Source organism: Sciurus carolinensis, chromosome 15 (genome assembly GCF_902686445.1).
Source record: "Sciurus carolinensis chromosome 15, mSciCar1.2, whole genome shotgun sequence".
NCBI classification, from domain to species: domain Eukaryota; kingdom Metazoa; phylum Chordata; class Mammalia; order Rodentia; family Sciuridae; genus Sciurus; species Sciurus carolinensis.
Window position 1 is genome coordinate 24,721,592 of NC_062227.1, and position 18,063 is coordinate 24,739,654.

At 37.6% G+C, this 18,063-nt stretch overlaps 1 protein-coding gene and 1 non-coding gene across 6 annotated transcripts in view; one reads left to right on the top strand and one right to left on the bottom strand.

Annotated features, from left to right (window-relative positions):
• The window catches only part of Arhgap28 (Rho GTPase activating protein 28), a 192,030-nt gene that overhangs the window by 98,917 nt on the left and 75,050 nt on the right, over nucleotides 1–18,063 (bottom strand). The gene's annotated exons all lie outside the window — the stretch shown is intronic.
• Trnaa-ugc (transfer RNA alanine (anticodon UGC)) lies at nucleotides 3,883–3,955 on the top strand. Its single transcript has one exon. It is a non-coding gene; the product is annotated as a tRNA-Ala (tRNA).

Below are 18,063 nucleotides of genomic sequence, written 5' to 3' on the forward strand. Positions count from 1 at the left end.
CATCCTGCATTCTTCTAAACATGGGCTAATAGAATTTAGAGCATACTTCAGACAATGCACTTAATAGCATCTTATGAAAAACATAAAAATAATTTGTAAGTGAGTGCTTTAAAATACATAGGAGACATTTCTTATACTTAACTTCAACTTTCTCAGTAATCACTGAGATTTGGTTTGTTAGCAGAAGAGAGAAAACTAGATTTCCACAAAGCATCTACAATTAAAAATTTAATTGTAGATGTAAGTAAAGATGGTTTGGGGAACATATGCAAAGAGAAGAAAAGGAATTTATTTCTGAAGAATGTTATTGGTTACAATATGATAAAGATGATGATTAGTTTAACAAATATTTATTGAGTACCCATGAATACTAGGTACAAGTTTTGAGATGCCAGACACTATTTTAGGTACAGAAAACAAAGCAACAAAAAGGTCTGCTGTCGCTCTAATAAAGGCAAAAAGAGTCAAAACAAATACTGTATATGGTCATGTGTGCAGATGTGTATGTTAACAACACATCAAGTAAACTTCTAAACTTCTGTTTCCAGTTATGACAGAGCAATGGGGTTCAGAATTACCATTCCACTGTAAACAAATGGAAAAATAAAGGAAGAAATTGTTTTAAACTTAGCAACAGGCAGTACAGGATAATGCTGCCATGCAGAAAGGAAACAAATGCAGTGATCCCTCCAGTCAATGTAGCTTTCTATTTGAGGGCAATTTCCAGCACCCAGCCCAGAGAAGGAGTTCCTGCTCAGAGCCCAGCAGTCTCCCAGGTGAAGGAACAGAGACCAAAGCTCAGGAAGTCTGAATCAGCTAGAATACGCGGATCAGAGCACCAGAAAGGCAGGATTGAGAAAGAGAAATAGCTCCATGAATGGGCAGGAGGATCCCCTGGACTCGGGATGAATACTGATGAGGGCTGCATGAGTTGAACCTTCACAAGATCAGAAAAAAATTAACTTTTGGAAAAAGAACCAGGGAGCTATAATAAAAATATCCTCCTGTAGGAGAATAATAATAAGTTCTCTTGCAGGAGAATAATTTTAAAAATTCTCACATAGGGCAAGGAATATGAATATACACTAGTGTGAATACTAAAAACATACCAGGTAGAATTCTTTTTTCAACCATACCTAAGTAACAACTCTCACAACAACCAAGAGTAAAGAGACATGGTCAACCTTAGGATTCTCATGTCTTACTAGTAAGGCAAAAGTTTGTCCTAGTCAGAAGCTACTCTAGAATGTTCTTACCCACTTCCTTAAAAAATCCACAATAACTATTTGCCAATATAAAGTTGTACACAGTTTAAAGAAATACAACAAAATCTGCACACAATCACCTGAAATTCACAAGTGCCAGAATCCACTGAAAATTAATAGACATATGAAGAAGGAAGAAAAAGTGACTTATAGCTAAAAGAAAAATCAGTCAATTGAAAAAAAACACAGAGATGATGAGATTAGCAGGAAAAATATTAAAATGTATATAACAAAAAATTCAAAATACTTAAGGACTTAAAATACAATATGAACATAATGAGGATACAAAAATTCTTTAAAAATGAGATTTCTATATATGAAAATACAATACATGAAATAAAACAATCACTGGGTAGAATTACCAACAGATTAGATACTGGAGAAAAAATATTAGTGAACCTGAAGTCATACCAACAGAATCAACATAAACAGAAACATACAAAGGAAACACAGTGAAAACATAAAGTCCTGTGACCAATAGGAGGATGTCATGTGGCCTAATAAATGTGTCAACTTCTTGTCAAGATGGAATGAACAGGAACCAGAAACACACACATGCACATTGAATAAATGTCACAATCTCAAGATACTCAATGTCAGGAAACTAAAAACAGTGATCCTTCAGAGGCAGGAAACAAACAGGTTGAGTCCCACTATGGTCCCAGCTTAAGAAAACTTCTGGTTCAGGAATAGGGAACCCAGCAGAGACTGAATTTGGGAGATAGAGCTCTGAGTCAAGGAAGCCCTGAGCTCAGACAACAGGGTAATGGTGAGAGGAGATCCATAAAAAGAGAGAACTCCAGGGATGCTGGGAGGATTCCCTACAATCTTCAGCAGAACATTTCAGCAAATTCCTGTATGGAAACTACCAGAGACCAGGCAAAAAACACAGGTAGGACTAGATAACAGGATCCCAGTAATCACAGATGGCTGGGGGTAGTTTGTGTTCCCACCAGTCACACTAAAAAGTTCATAATTACAGGACCTTGGAGAGTTGTATTTTGAACAGAGCTCAGAAATATTTACAGAAAATAAAAATATCCAGCCCCTAACAAGATAAAGTTCACACTGAATTCCAATTTAAAAAATCAAAAGACATGCACTGAAACAGAACATGCTTTGCAATCAGGAGAAAACTCAACCAAATACAGACCTTTAAATGACAAAGATAATAGAATTAACAGACCAGGACATGAAAAGAGTTTTATAAATTATAACTCTGTATGTTAAAAAGACAGAGGAAATACTGACATCTTAAATAAATATATGGAAGGTTTTAAAATGCCTGAATAGAAGGTTGAAATTTGAGGAAAACTCAAAAGTCACATATCCAGGAGCTCAAAAAACTCAAAGCATAAGAAACATGAAAAAATGATACCAATGCACATCACAATCCCATTGTCTGGACTAGTGATAAAGAATCATAAAATCAGAGGAGAGCAAAAAACATGCACAGAGGAATAAAGAAAAGGATGTCAATCCCAAAGAAAACAGAACATCTTTTAAGTACTCAAATAAAAAACTGTCAACCCAGAATTATATACTCAGTGAAAATACATTTCAAATATGAAAGGGAAATAAAGTTTTTTCTAACATAAAAAAGATAAAAGATTAAGCAGTAGCAGATCTTCCCTATAAAGAAATGTTAAAGGAAACCCTTCAAACAGAAGGGTACCAGATGTAAACATGCATCTATTTGAAGGGAGAAGAAGATAAATGATAACTACAAGGTAAATTTTTCTTATTAGTTTAATCTCCTTAAGGGCTAATTGATTGTTTAAAACAAAAATAATAAACATATGATAACAACAGAGAGGTTTAGAAGGAAGATATAGAAGGACACTGTTGTCAGGTTTTGTAGAGTGTTTTTAATCTTTTAAAAAATTTATACATAGTAATTATACATATTTATGGAGGACAGTGTGATTTGTTTGTATATTTTATGCTGGGGTCTTTCTGTGCTGCCCTGGCCTCAAATTCCTGGGTTCAAGTGATCCTCCTGCCCCAGCCTTCTATGTGGTGGGAATACAGGTATATACCATGGCACCAGGAATCCAGTGCAACATTTTTTAATTTTACTTTTTATTGGTGCATTATAATTATACGTAATAGTAGGATTCAGTATACTGTATTTGTACATGCACATAACATAATTTGAGAAATCTCATTCCCCACTACCTGATCTTTCCCTCCCTGCCTCCCCCATGATCTGTTTCAGTGTGACATATGACAAATGTATACAATGTTTAATGGTCAAATCTGAGTAATTAACATACCCATCATGCCAAATATTTATCATTTCTTTGTATTGGGAACATTTAAAATCCTCTCTTCTAGCTATTTAAAAATATATAATAAACAACTGTTTAATTACAGTCATCCTATGTTATAGAACACAAAAACTTAAATCACAGATTTTACAGATATTATAACAACAATACTAGATAGTACAAGTAAATTTATGCCAAAAGTTCAACAATTCAGATGCAAGGGATAAATTCCTTGTAAAATACAATTATTAGAAATAAAAGAAGAAAACCTGAATAGCCCTTTATCTATTAAAGAAATTGAATTTGTAGGTAAAAACCTTCCCATAAAGAAACTGAAGGCCTGGGCTGGGGATGTAGCTCAGTTGGTAGAGTGCTTGCCTTGCATGCACAAGGCCCTGGGTTCAATCCCCAGCACCCCCATCTCCCCCTCAAAAAAAAAAAAAAAAAAAAGAAAAAGAAACTGAAGGCCCAAACGACTTCACCAGAGAATTCTAAAAACACTTAAGGAAGAAAAAATATACTTCTTCCCAAACTCTTCCAGAAAATGAAGAGGAGGGAACACACCCTATGAAGCCAGCAATTACCCACATTCCAAAACAATATAGACATTGAAAGAAAAGAAAACCCAGAAATCAAATATATGCAGATGAAAATATTCTTACAAAATTTTAATAATCAAATTCAACAACATATAAAATAGATAATACATCATGAACAAATGGCATTCATTCTAGGACAACAAAGATGATATAACATTTGAAAAATAATTAGTATAATTCGTCATATTATCCCAGAAGCTCGAGGCTGAGGCAGAAGGATCATAAGCTGAAAGTCAGCTGCAGCAACTTAGTGAGGCCTTGTCTCAAAATTAAAAATTAAAAAAAGAACTGGGAATGTGACTTAGTAGTTAAGCACCCCTGGGTTTATTCTCTGGTACCCCCGGGGAAAAATCATCATTTTAACAGACTGAAAAATAAAAACCACATGTTCATTGAAATTGATACAAAAAAGCACTTGACAGAATCCAGTCTCCAGTCCTGCAAAAAACTCTTAGCCAAATCAGGAATAAAAGGCACTACCTCCACCCATAGGTGGCATCTAAGAAAAACAGCCAGGGTCATGTTTAATGATAAAAGACAAAGCACTTCCTTCCTAAGATCAAAATCAATTCCTGATGACTGCTTCAGACCTTCTCAACATAACATTAAAGGTTCTAACCAGTGCAAAAAAACATGAAAAAGAAAAACCATTTAAGTTAAAAAGAAAAAATCTATCTTCATATGTAGATACTGTGATCATCTATGTAGGAAATCTTGTCTTGTTACCGAACAAAAATAAATCTAAGAAAAGATGGCCAAGATCTGTATACTTAAAACTTTACCAATGCTGTTAACTGAAATTAAAGATCTAAATTAATTGAAGGACATAACTTGTTCATGGATTGGAAGATTCAAACACTTAAAATATCAATTCTCCCCTAATTCATCTACAGATTCAATGCAGTCCCTTATCAAAATCCCAGAAGGGCTGGGCCTCTGTGGCAAAGATTAGGGTTAGGCAAAGATTTCAAAAATGGGACACAAGAAGCATAATCCATAAAATAAAACACTCATAAAGTAGACTTAAATTTTTCTGTTCTTCTAAGAACACTCTGAAAAATCCATGAACAACAAGATAACATTTGCAAATCACAAAACTAATGAAGTACTTTGGTCCAGAATGCATAAAGAACTTTCAAAACTCAGTAACAAAACAAATGAATTTTTCAAATGAGCTAAAGATCTGCAGGACAAATGATTTTAAAAAGACGACTATATGCTTTGTTAAGAGAAAAATGAGGAGGTAGTGTATAAAACTGGGAACCAACATAAGTATCACTTTCTCTAGATATTGTCCCAAATGAAAATGATCTGCCAAGGAAGGAATCTGCATCCCACCATAAAATAAAACACTCATACCACCGACTTGAAGAAAGGACTCATCTTAACTATTTCAATTTAAACTACTTGATATTATTCAAAACACCAGATTTATCCTGACACCCCTCAGTATTCATAGGGCCTGGCATGATGGACCTAAAATCCTTCATATAAGTAAATACTGAATGCATTAACATGAATTAATTGTAGGTTAATATGGAAATGCTTTTTAAAAAGTGAATATTGTATGGAGGAAACATTTTAGAAAAATTTTTGATAGGTCTAATAATTTATCATTAGTTTCCTTTTTATGTGTTCCAAAACAATTTGAATTTTGATTTTTTTAAATATTTTTTTATTTGTCAATCGACCTTTATTTTACTTTATGTTTATTGAATCCAGCCCCCCACACAAGCTAGGCAAGCACTCTACGACTGAGCCACAACCCCAGTCCCAACAATTTGAATTTTGTTAAACAAAATAAAGATGAATCTTCTTTCTCCTTCCATATTTAATCCTTTTCAAGTTTCATTTTTAAAATCTTGGTTTTTAAAAACATCATCTAAAGTTTATCACTGTGCTCTAGTTTCCCTTCTCTCATAGGCCTCCAGATTGTAGAAATCTGTTCCAGGCTGTGCCAACTCCAAAAAGATAATGGAGGTACTCTACTATGGAAGAGCAAAGGAAACAGAAGACTCGGGGAAAGGAGGGGAAACACCATATAAACTTTCACAGAAATTCAGAGCCCTTAAATTGTCTCTCTCGTCCAAGAGACAACTGCCAGGATCATTCTGGCCTCAAATGACATTCTCAAGCAAAGGCAGACTTGGCCATGAGAGCCCCAGAAGGCTGAGATCCTTGAGTTAGCAGCCATCTTTTCTTCTCCTGTCTCAAAAAAACAGAGAACAAACTCCAAAATGCATCAAAGGGATCAAGTTTTTTCCCGTTACTGAAGTCTTGCTTCAGGTTGGGGCTACTGCTGACGTCAAACGGGGGTGGGGCTCTCTTCCACGAAGCAGGACAGATTTCATTTCAGATATACCTTGCCACAAAAAGTCAACCTTACATAACACCTGAATGATGACACACAGACAAGGAACAAGTAGGCCCCACAGAATATTTACTTTCAATAAATATGTTTTGATCAAATACATATAAACTTGCCCCTCTGGTGAGTTGTGAGTTCTGACAACCATATTTTATCGTCATCCCCAGTTTATACAGTGCCCTACCTACCAGACACATGGCTAATGTTTCTCATTTTCTATTTGATTCTGTTCTTGTTAATTATTGTTGTTAATGATTCATGTTAACTTAGGAATCATTTTAAATATTTCAATTATTTTGACTGAAATATAAAACCATGGAATTGTGTGTGTGTGTGTGTGTGTGTGTTTGTGCGTACACACAAAAAGGAGGGAGAAAAGCAAGTAAGTCATTTTAAACTGATATGGAACTTTGCTTCTTAAATTCACAAAAGTCTGGTGGCACTCTGCCAAATAGATTAATTTGCCAATCTCACTATTTATAAGACCTAGAGGATGTTGCAATTATACATTTTTTGGAAAGTGACAACAAAGCAGAACTTAATGGAATTCAGAGGAAAAAAGTAACTATAAAATAAATGCAGTTATGATGGTGCATGCATGTCACTCCAGCTATTTGGCAGGCTGAGGCAGGAAGACGGCAAGTTCAAGACTAGCCTTGCCAACTTACCCAGACCCTGTCCCAAGATTTAAGAGAGAGAGAGAGAGAGCGCGCACACACTAGGGGTATATCTCAGTGGTACCTGGACCCAATCCCCAGTAAAAGGATGGGGATGAGTGCAGTGAATTGGTTACCAACGAATTTCTTAGCCTGGATGACAAGCTACATTTTATGAAAAAAATGGTAACAGTGTGAGTGGAAAATGTTGTAGTCAAATAAATAGTTATTTACACAGAATGAGGAAGTCTGAGTATCTTTGAAGGCAGGGGTTAGGAAGCTTGTAGAAAAGGATTGACTGATTTGTTGGGGAACTGGAGGGACCCAGCAAGGCTGCCAGGCAGCAGAAAGGCATGGATCCAAGTGTCCCAGAGCAAGTTCCATTTTTCTCAGTAAGGAATAAAGACAGGGAAGGTGAGGGTCTAAATGGAGAGATGCATGATGGAGAGTCTGTGTGATCTTAATAGTCTCTAGGGGAAAAAAATGTTTGCAGGTAGGACTTGAGAGGCCTTGGGTTCAATACTGAGCACTGGAAAAAAAAAAAACTGTGCGTATGTGTACATTTTTATACTTATGGGCATGTGTGTGTGCCTTGCTAAAGACCACTAGCAACTTTTTTAATGAATGAATGCTCACCAGTACAGGCATCACGCTGGTTGTCTACCACTGGATCTGCTGCTCTTAGTAGATACCTGTGTCTCACTAAGAGTTATAAAATATTTGGACTATCACCCTAGCATGTTGCTATATAGTTTTTTAAGAATGTTGACACACCCTTCTGCCAGACTGCCCCCCAAAACAGAAGCCTTAGGCTTTAGATATGACAGTCTAGCTGTAGTTTGAGAATTTAGACTTCAGTGTAACCTATGAACTGTAAAGGCACACCTGTTCCATGGTTATGTTTTAAACTTCCCTTGGGATGTCCCAGGCAGTAGTCTGCATCCCATAAGTACTTAGGGAAGCCAAATCTCCAAACGTCTGGTTATCATTCCTATGAATAAGAACTGGGATGTTGACTCACATGACGGGTTATACCCAGTTAGCCCAAAAAGAATGTGGTATGTGACCTAGAGTGAGGGTCAGAAACGACAACTTGTGGACAAATCTAGCTTGCAATTGCTTTTTTGAAAAGACAGATTTATTGACATACAGCCACTTCTGTTGGTGTATACATAGTCTGTGGCTGCATTTTTATTACAATGGCAATATTGAAGAGTTACACCAGAGATGGAGAGACAGGGATTGAATGACTACAAAGCAGAAAATATTTACAACTGTCCTTTTTCAGGAAAAATCTACCAACCCTTGATCTACAGCAAAAGAATACGAGTGGGGTGCATGTAGCTGCTGTGTTCCATCTAGGACACACCAAGAGAAACCCTGCTTTCCTCAGCCTAGGAAAACAGACAGATCCCCAGGAACCCTGGCTATTAGGAAGATATTCTCCACCACCCATCTCATGGGCTGGGTCATTCTGGAGCGCTGAGATTTGATTTTCCTTTCTGAAAAGAATCCCTCTGCATTTCTTCCTCCCTGGATCTCAGGAAAGATGGGAGACTCAGTTAAAACATTTATTTATTTATTTATTTATTTATTTATTTATTTATTTATTTATTTATAATGAGTATCTCTTTTGCCTAGAAAGAGAAGTGCTCTAAGATCCACTCCTGGATTTAGAAAGGAAAATGCTGTAACAACCATCTACCTATGAAAATAGAATTTCAGTGTTTCCATTGATTTCACCAGAAAATCTGTTTAAACCTATTTAGCCTTTCTTCATGCATCTAGGGGAAAACTGAAATTGGAAATTAAATTGATCATGTGATTTCAGAATTCAGTGGCTAATGTTCTCTTAAACAGAAACAAGATCTAGAATAAAGGTTTTAGATCCTTAAAGTGGGTCTAAAGCATTTACAAAAAAAAAAAACAAAAACAATACTGAAAACCAGTGGGAATTTTTTTAAATCACAAGTTACAAAAGGCAATGTACTCTAAAACAAAATTACTGGAGACACTTTGTCCTGCAAGGACACACCAAGGGATTACAGGGACCATTGCCCAATTTTCCTATTACATGCCGAAGGTCAGAGGGCTGATTTTTAAAAGTGACAATTTCACTGGTGTTTCTGAAGTCGGACAAAAACCTAAATCAAAAGCCACTGCAATTTACTTACTGCATTTCAAAGGAAAGAAAGACTGAAAATTTCTAGCCTATTAAGAAAGGTGAGTTTTGGGGAAGATCAAAAGAGGTTGGGGATAGTATATAACAAGTTTCTTGAGATATGCTATAGAAATCAAGAGCAAAATTGGGTGCAATTTTAAGCACTATCTTCTGTATATGTATTTTGCACCACCTTAAGCCTAGATTGCATATCATACATATTTTCTTTCTTTCTTTTTCTTCTTTTTTTCTTTTTTGGGTACCGGGGATTGAACTCAAAGGGCCCTCAAACATTGATCCACATCCCCAGCCCTATTTTGTATTTTATTTAGAAACAGGGTCTCACTGAGTTGCTTAGGGCCTCACTTTTGCTAAAACTGGCTTTGAACACGTGATCTTCCTTCCTCAGCCTCCAGTGATGCTGGGATCACAGGTATGCACTACCACACCCGGCAATATTTTCTTAATGAGAAATACTGCTGATCTTTATCTGGAAAAACAGATTCACAGTGTTTGTCATCTAATATTTTTATTATTTTCTGACTGAAAATGAACAGAGCATTAATTTTATCATCATAAAAAATTTACAAATTATAATCTTTCCCCTTTCCCCTTAGTATCCACTCTGCAAATGACCTAAAAGAGCCTTTGGCAAATAAACCAGCACAATCCCATACAGATGAATAAGTCTGAGTGTAAAATTTTTCCATTCACACTGTGAATTTTCTATTATCTTTGATTCAACTTAACCTTATGGGTCCCTTGGAATGAATGATAAATCTAGATCAAATCCTCAGCATATTGGAAGCCAATATTCACCCTTTCTTGATGAAAGCAGAGAATGACCTATCATCTTCTTTTTTTAATTTTTTTATTTTTATTATTATTGTATACAAATGGGATACATGTTGTTTCTCTATTTGTACATGGAGTCAAGGCATACCATTTGTGTAATCATACGTTTACATAGGGCTATGATGTTTGATTCACTATTTTTTTCCCTTCCCCCCCACCCTTCCCACCCCTCTTTTCCCTCTATACAGTCCTTCCTTCCTTCATTCTTACCACACTCTTTATCCCTAAACCTACACCTAACCCTAAACCTAATGCTAACCCCTCCCACCCCCATTATATGTCCTCATCAGCTTATCAGCGAGATCATTCGTCCTTTAGTTTTTTGAGATTGGCTTATCTCACTTAGCATGATAATCTCCAATTTCATCCATTTGCCTACAAATGCCATAATTTTATCATTCTTCATTGCGGAGTAATATTCCATTGTATATATATGCCACAGTTTCTTTAACCATTCATCAACTGAAGGGCATCTAGGTTGGTTCCACAATCTGGCTATGGTGAATTGAGCAGCAATGAACATTGATGTGGCTTTATCTCTGTAGTATGCTGATTTTAAGTCCTTTGGGTATAGGCCAAGGAGTGGGATAGCTGGGTCAAATGCTGGTTCCATTCCAAGCTTTCTGAGGAATCTCCATACTGCTTTCCAGAGTGGCTGCACTAATTTGCAACCCCACCAGCAATGTATGAGTGTTCCTTTTTCACCACATCCTCGCCAACACTTATTGTTGCTTGTGTTCTTGATAATCGCCATTCTAATTGGGGTGAGATGAAATCTTAGGGTAGTTTTGATTTGCATTTCCCTTATTACTAGGGATGTTGAACATTTTTTCATATATCTGTTGATTGCTTGTACATCTTCTGTGAAGTGTCTGTTCATTTCCTTAGCCCATTTGTTGATTGGATTATTTGCATTCTTGGTGTAGAGTTTTGGAAATTAGATTCTGGAAATTAGCGCTCTATCTGAAGTATGGTTGGCAAAGATATTCTCCCACTCTGTAGGCTCTCTCTTCACATTGCTGATAGTTTCCTTTGCTGAGAGAAAGCTTTTTAGTTTGAATCTATCCCAGTTGTTGATTCTTGCTTTTATTTCTTGTGCTATGGGAGTCCTGTTGAGGAAGTCTGGTCCTAAGCTGACATGTTGAAGCTCTGGACCTACTTTTTCTTCTATAAGATGCAGGGTCTCTGGTCTGATTCCGAGGTCCTTGATCCATTTTGAGTTGAGTTTTGTGTAGGGTGAGAGATAGGGGTTTAATTTCATTCTGTTGCATATGGTTTTCCAGTTTTCCCAGCACCATTTGTTGAAGAGGCTATCTTTTCTCCATTGTATCTTTTTGGACCCTTTGTCTAGTATGAGAAAATTGTATTTATTTGGGTTTGTGTCCATGTCCTCTATTCTGTACCATTGATCTACCTGTCTATTTTGGTACCAATACCATGCCGTTTTTGTTACTATTGCTTTGTAGTAGAGTTGAAGATCTGGTATTGCAATACCCCCTGCTTCGTTCTTGCTACTTAGGATTGCTTTAGCTATTCTAGGTTTTTTATTCTTCCAGATGAATTTCATAATTGCTTGCTCTATTTCTGCAAGGTACATCATTGGGATTTTAATTGGAATTGCATTGAATCTGTATAGCACTTTAGGTAGCATGGCCATTTTGACAATATTAATTCTGCCTATCCAAGAACATGGGAGATCTTTCCATCTTCTAAGGTTTTCTTTAATTTCTATCTTTAGTGTTCTGTAGTTCTCATTGTAGAGATCTTTCACCTCTTTTGTGAGATCAATTCCCAAGTATTTTATTTTTTTCAAGGCTATTGTGAATGGGGTAGTTTTCCTAATTTCTCTTTCTGAAGATTCATCACTTATGTATAAAAATGCATTGGATTTCTGAGCATTGATCTTGTAACCTGCTACTTTCCTGAATTCACTTATGAGTTCTAAAAGTTTTCTGGTGGAATTTCCAGATTCCTCTAAATATATAATCATGTCGTCAGTGAACAGGGATAGTTTGAGTTCTTCTTTTCCAATTCGTATCCCTTTAATTTCTTTGGTTTGTCTAATTGCTCTGGCTAGACTCTCAAGGACGATGTTGAATAGAAGTGGTGAAAGAGGGCATCCCTGCCTTGTTCCAGTTTTTAGGGGGAACGCTTTCAGTTTTTCACCATTTAGAATGATATTGGCCATGGGCTTAGTGTAGATGGCCTTTATAATGTCAAGGAATGTTCCCACTACCCCAATTTTTTCTAGTGTTTTGAGCATGAAGGGATGCTGTATTTTATCGAATGCTTTTTCTGCATCTATTGAAATAATCATGTGATTCTTAACTTTAAGTCTGTTGATATGGTGAATGACTATTATTGATTTCCGAATGTTGAACCAACCTTGCATCCCTGGGATAAAACCCACTTGATCGTGGTGCACTATCTTTTTAATATATATTTGTATGCGATTTGCTAAAATTTTGTTGAGAATTTTTGCATCGATGTTCATTAAGGATATTGGTCTGAAATTTTCTTTCCTCGATGTGTCTCTGTCTGGTTTAGGTATCAGGGTGATATTGGCTTCATAGAACGAGTTTGGGAGGGTTCCCTCCTCTACTATTTCATGGAATACTTTGAGGAGTATTGGAATGAGCTCTTCTTTAAAGGTTTTGTAGAACTCGGCTGAGAACCCATCTGGTCCTGGACTGTTCTTTGTTGGTAGGCTTTTGATGACCTCTTCTATTTCATTGCTTGAAATTGGTTTATTTAAGTTGTGTATGTCCTCCTTGTTCAGTTTAGGTAATTCATATGTCTCTAGAAATTTGTTGATGTCTTCGAGGTTTTCTGTTTTGTTGGAGTATAGATTTTCAAAATAGCTTCTAATTATGTTTTGTATTTCACTCGTGTCTGTTGTGATGTTTCCTTGTTCATTCCGAATTTTAGTAATTTGAGTTTTCTCCCTCTTTCTCTTTGTTAGTGTGGCTATTTTTTCAAAGAACCAACTATTTATTTTGTTAATTTTTCCAATTGTTTCTTTTGTTTCAATTTCGTTGATTTCGGCTCTGATTTTAACTATTTCCTGTCTTCTACTACTTTTGGTATTGGTCTGCTCTTCTTTTTCTAGCGCTTTGAGCTGTAGTGTTAAGTCGTTTATTTGTTGATTTCTACTTCTTTTTTTGAATGCGCCCCATGAAATAAATCTTCCTCTAAGTACTGCTTTCATAGTGTCCCAGAGATTTTGATATGATGTGTCTTTGTTCTCGTTTTCTTCTAAGAAATTTTTTATTTCCCTCCTGATGTCTTCTGTTATCCATTCATCATATAATAGTGTATTATTTAATCTCCAGGTATTGGAGAAGTTTCTGTTTTTCAGTCTGTCATTTATTTCTAATTTCAATCCATTATGATCTGACAGAGTACAAGGTAGTATCTCTATCTTCTTGTATTTGCTAACAGTAGCTTTGTGGCATAAAATATGGTCTATTTTAGAGAAGGATCCATGTGCTGCTGAGAAGAAAGTGTATTCACTCTTTGTTCGATGGTATATTCTATATATGTCCGTTAAGTCTAAATTGTTGATTGTGTTATTGAGATCTATGGTTTCTTTGTTCAATTTTTGTTTGTACGATCTATCCAGTGGTGAGAGAGGTGTGTTAAAATTGCCTAGTATTATTGTGTTGTGGTCTATTTGATTTCTGGAATTGAGAAGGATTTGTTTGATACGTGGATGAGCCAATGTTCGGGGCATAGATATTTATGATTGTTATGTCCTGCTGATTTATGCTTCCCTTAAGCAGCATGTAATGTCCTTCTTTATCCCTTCTGACTAGTTTTGGCTTGAAGTCCACATTATCTGAAATGAGGATGGATACTCCTGCTTTTTTGCTGTGTCCGTGTGCATGGTATGTTTTTTCCCCATCCTTTCACCTTTAGTCTATGGGTATCTCTTTCTATGAGATGAGTCTCTTGCAGGCAGCATATTGTTGGATTTTTCTTTTTAATCCAATCTGCCAGTCTATGTCTTTTGATTGATGAGTTCAGGCCATTAACATTCAGGGTTATTATTGTGATATGATTTGTATTCCCAGTCATTTGACTCATATTTGTTTTTTGACATGATTTGGTTTCTCCTTTATTTGGCAATTCCTTTAGGCTAGCGCCTCCTGTTGCTGATCTGCATCGTTGTTTTTCATCTCTTCCTCATGGAATATTTTGCTGAGAATGTTCTGTAATGCAGGCTTTTTTTGTAAATTCCTTTAGCTTTTGTTTATCATGGAAGGATCTTATTTCATCGTCAAATTTGAAGGTAAGCTTTGCTGGGTATAAGATTCTTGGTTGGCATCCGTTTTCTTTCAGGGCTTGGTAAATATTGTTCCAGGCCCTTCTAGCTTTTAGGGTCTGGATTGAAAAATCTGCTGATATTCTTATTGGTTTCCCCCTGAATGTAATTTGATTCTTTTCTCTCGTGGCCTTTAAAATTCTGTCTTTCTTTTGTATGTTAGGTATTTTCATAATAATGTGCCTTGGTGTGGGTCTGTTGTAATTTTGTATATTTGGAGTCCTATAAGCCTCTTGTACTTGGTTTTCCATTTCATTCTTCAGATTTGGGAAATTTTCTGATATTATTTCATTGAATAGATTGTTCATTCCTTTGGTTTGTTTCTCTAAGCCTTCCTCAATCCCAATAATTATTAAATTTGGCCTTTTCATGATATCCCATAATTCTTGTAGATTCTGTTCATGATTTCTTACCATCTTCTCTGTTTGGTCAACTTTGTTTTCAAGGTTAAATATTTTGTCTTCAATGTCTGAGGTTCTATCTTCCAGGTGTTGTAGCCTATTGGTTATGCTTTCTATGGAGTTTTTAACTTGGTCTATTATTTCCTTCATTTCAAGTATTTCAGTTTTTTTTTTTTTTCAGTATCTCTAACTCTTTATTAAAATGATCTCTTACTTCCCATATTTGGTCTTTTAACTGTTGATTGGTGCGATCTTTTAATGCCTGCATTTGCTCTTTCATCTCCTCCTTCAATGCCTGCATTTGCTCTTTGATCTCCTCATTTGCTTCCCTGATCATTTTAATTATGTACATTCTGAACTCCCTTTCTGACATTTCTTCTGCTGTGCTGTCATTGGGTTTTATTGATGTAGTATCTAGGTTTGTTTGGGACATTTTCTTCCCTTGTATTCTCATATTGGTCAGATGTCAGTGGGAATCTGAGATATTGCAGATTTCCTCTATTGGCTTATAGTGTCCCAGTAGATTTCCAGTGTATCACCTCCCAGCCTTCAGTAGCCTGAAGTCTTGGAGGAACTTGATAATGCAGTGCTTCCAAAGAAAGCTGCCCCTAGCCCCCTACTGGTTCCAGGGCTTGGAGCTGGCTCTGTGCGGAAAGGCTTTCACTGGGGGCCTGCACCATGCAGCTGGCCGTGTGGGGGGAGCCCACCGCTGGAGTGTGGAAGGCTACCTGGGAAAGACTCTAGCTGCACTGCCCTGCTCTGATAAGCCACCCCTATCTGTGCCTGCCGCCCAGGCCAAGTTTCACCCAGTGAGGGAGACTCACCCCGTGACTCTATTTTTGTCCAAGTCTCTCAATGCCTCCCCTTCTTGAGTCCTGGGTTCTGGAGCGACTGGAGATGCAATCACCCTCTAGGCCGCCATCTTGGATCGCCCCGTGGAAAGTGCCTGCAGCCGGAGTGGGCAGAGCTGCCTGAAGAGGTCTCTGGCTGCCCTGCCCTGATTCCAGAGGCTGCTTGCAGATCGAAGCTCTCCGTTGACTCGGGGACTTGTGGCTGGCTCTATGTAGAAAGGCTCTCACTGGGCGGTCTGTTCCGAGAAGCTAGCCTTGAAAGGCGCCTCCCACCGCAGGGGTCCAGGCTGCTTGGGGAGGTCTCTGGCTGCCCTGTCCTGGTCCCTGAAGCCGCTTGCAGGCCGGAGTACGCTGTGCTGGCTCCGGGACTTGGAGCTTGTTCTGATCAGAAAGGCTCTCACTAGGGGGCCTGCTCCAAGAACTTGGAGAAGCTGGCTGTGTGGGAGGGGCCCAGCGCCGGAGTGCGCATGGCTGCCTGTGGAAGACTCTAGCTGCCCTGCCCTGCTCCGATAAGCCACCTCTATCTGGGCCTGCCACCTGGGCCGAGCTTTACCCAGTGGGCAGACTCACCCGTGGCTCTATTTTGGTCTGAGTCTCTCAATGCCTCCCCTTCTTAACTCCTGGGTTCTGGAGCGACTGGGGATGCAGTCCCCCTCTAGTCCGCCATCTTGGATCGCCGACCTATCATCTTCTAAATGCCACTGCCAATATTTCACAATTCACAGTATAGTTTCATTTGTGTGAAGGTGGGGGGAAGACATTCAAATAGTTCCCTGAAAATCAACTGCAACTCCTTAGTTCTTTCACTCAGAACACAACCTCTAAAGCCCTAAATTTAATTCTCTTCTTCTATTCTATTTCCACCTAAGCCCAAATTTGTCTGTTCACTTTGGCAAAGTGGGAAGATAAAGAGAAATAAACATGAAATGAAAGAGAGTTATATATAAGAAGAGCATTCATGGCCTGAATACTTAAAATAACAATCCAAAGTAACACTGAAAGACTAAAGTTCCTCTTTTTCCTTTATTTCAAGCATAAGAAGACCTTCTCCACCCTTACATGCCCAGGTCTTCTACATTCAATCATGGACCGCAGCAATGATGAACCTTAGGCATTTATAATACTTTGAAGTTTTTTATTTGTCATTTCTCATAAGTATTTAAACTGGGAAGAAAGAAACACTCCAGATGTCAGGTAATTTGCTCAAGGTCAAGTTGAATGGACTTTTAAGAAGAAATGAGTAAAGTTTTTATACCTACTATGATCAGTATTAATGTCACACAAAGTACCCAGAATAATGAGAGTATTTCTTTCAAAGTTCTCATTATGTTCTGCTTAATGTTTAGAATTTGAGTTTGAGCCAGGTAAATGTGAACATCAGGCTGGTGGCATTTTGGGGGATGGATTTCATTTGTAAGCAGGTTGGCAACTGGCTAGATGAGAGCTATTACCAAGGGGAATGGAACATCCCTGTGCCTGAAGAGTTCAACTCAGAACTTCTAGTCCAGAGAGGAAAGGATTGGAGCAATTTATGCAGACACAGTGGAAAAAGTCTATGATTCCACTGGGGAGGGAGAGGGACGGACATCCACAACAGGCATGATTACTACACCATGATGCTATTTCCCCCACTTCTTCCTTAGCTAGCATTGTAAAGATGAAGAATCAAGGGGGAGCATTTGACGTGGTGAACTTGTGCTTCTCCCCCACACTGGGTCACTCCATAGGGAGTGTTTCGGAATGCTGTGGGAGAGCTTTTTGCATGTTGCAATGACCAGCATTTAATCAGCAGGGCCAGGAATGCTAGGAGTCCAACAATGCAATGGACGGTCCTGCACAAGAAACAATGGTCCTGTGTCACAAATAACTCAAATTCCTGCTGGACATTCGCCATAGGTGAAAACCCTGTTAATAATGATATGCAATTGTCTGAACCTAGAGCTTGATTTGGTTTCAGACATAAATGCAAAGTATTTTTTATACATAGAATTTTCTAGCAACACAACCATAATGTAAATTGAAAAAAACCCATACTTGGTTTTGTTCAAACATCCCCCATTCTGAAAATTCAGGTTATTTACAATATAACTCATGCAGACCACTCTCTTTTGATAGCTATCCTATGCACGGTAATTCTACACATCAGAACAACTGTCTGGAGCTGGAGTTGTGTAGCTCAGTGGTAGAGCGCTTGCCTAGCACGTGCAAGGGGGTTTGATCCTCAGCACCACATAAAAATAAATAAGTAAAATAAAAGTATTGTGTCCACCTACAACTAAAAAATATATATTAAAAAAAGAACAACTGTGTGAC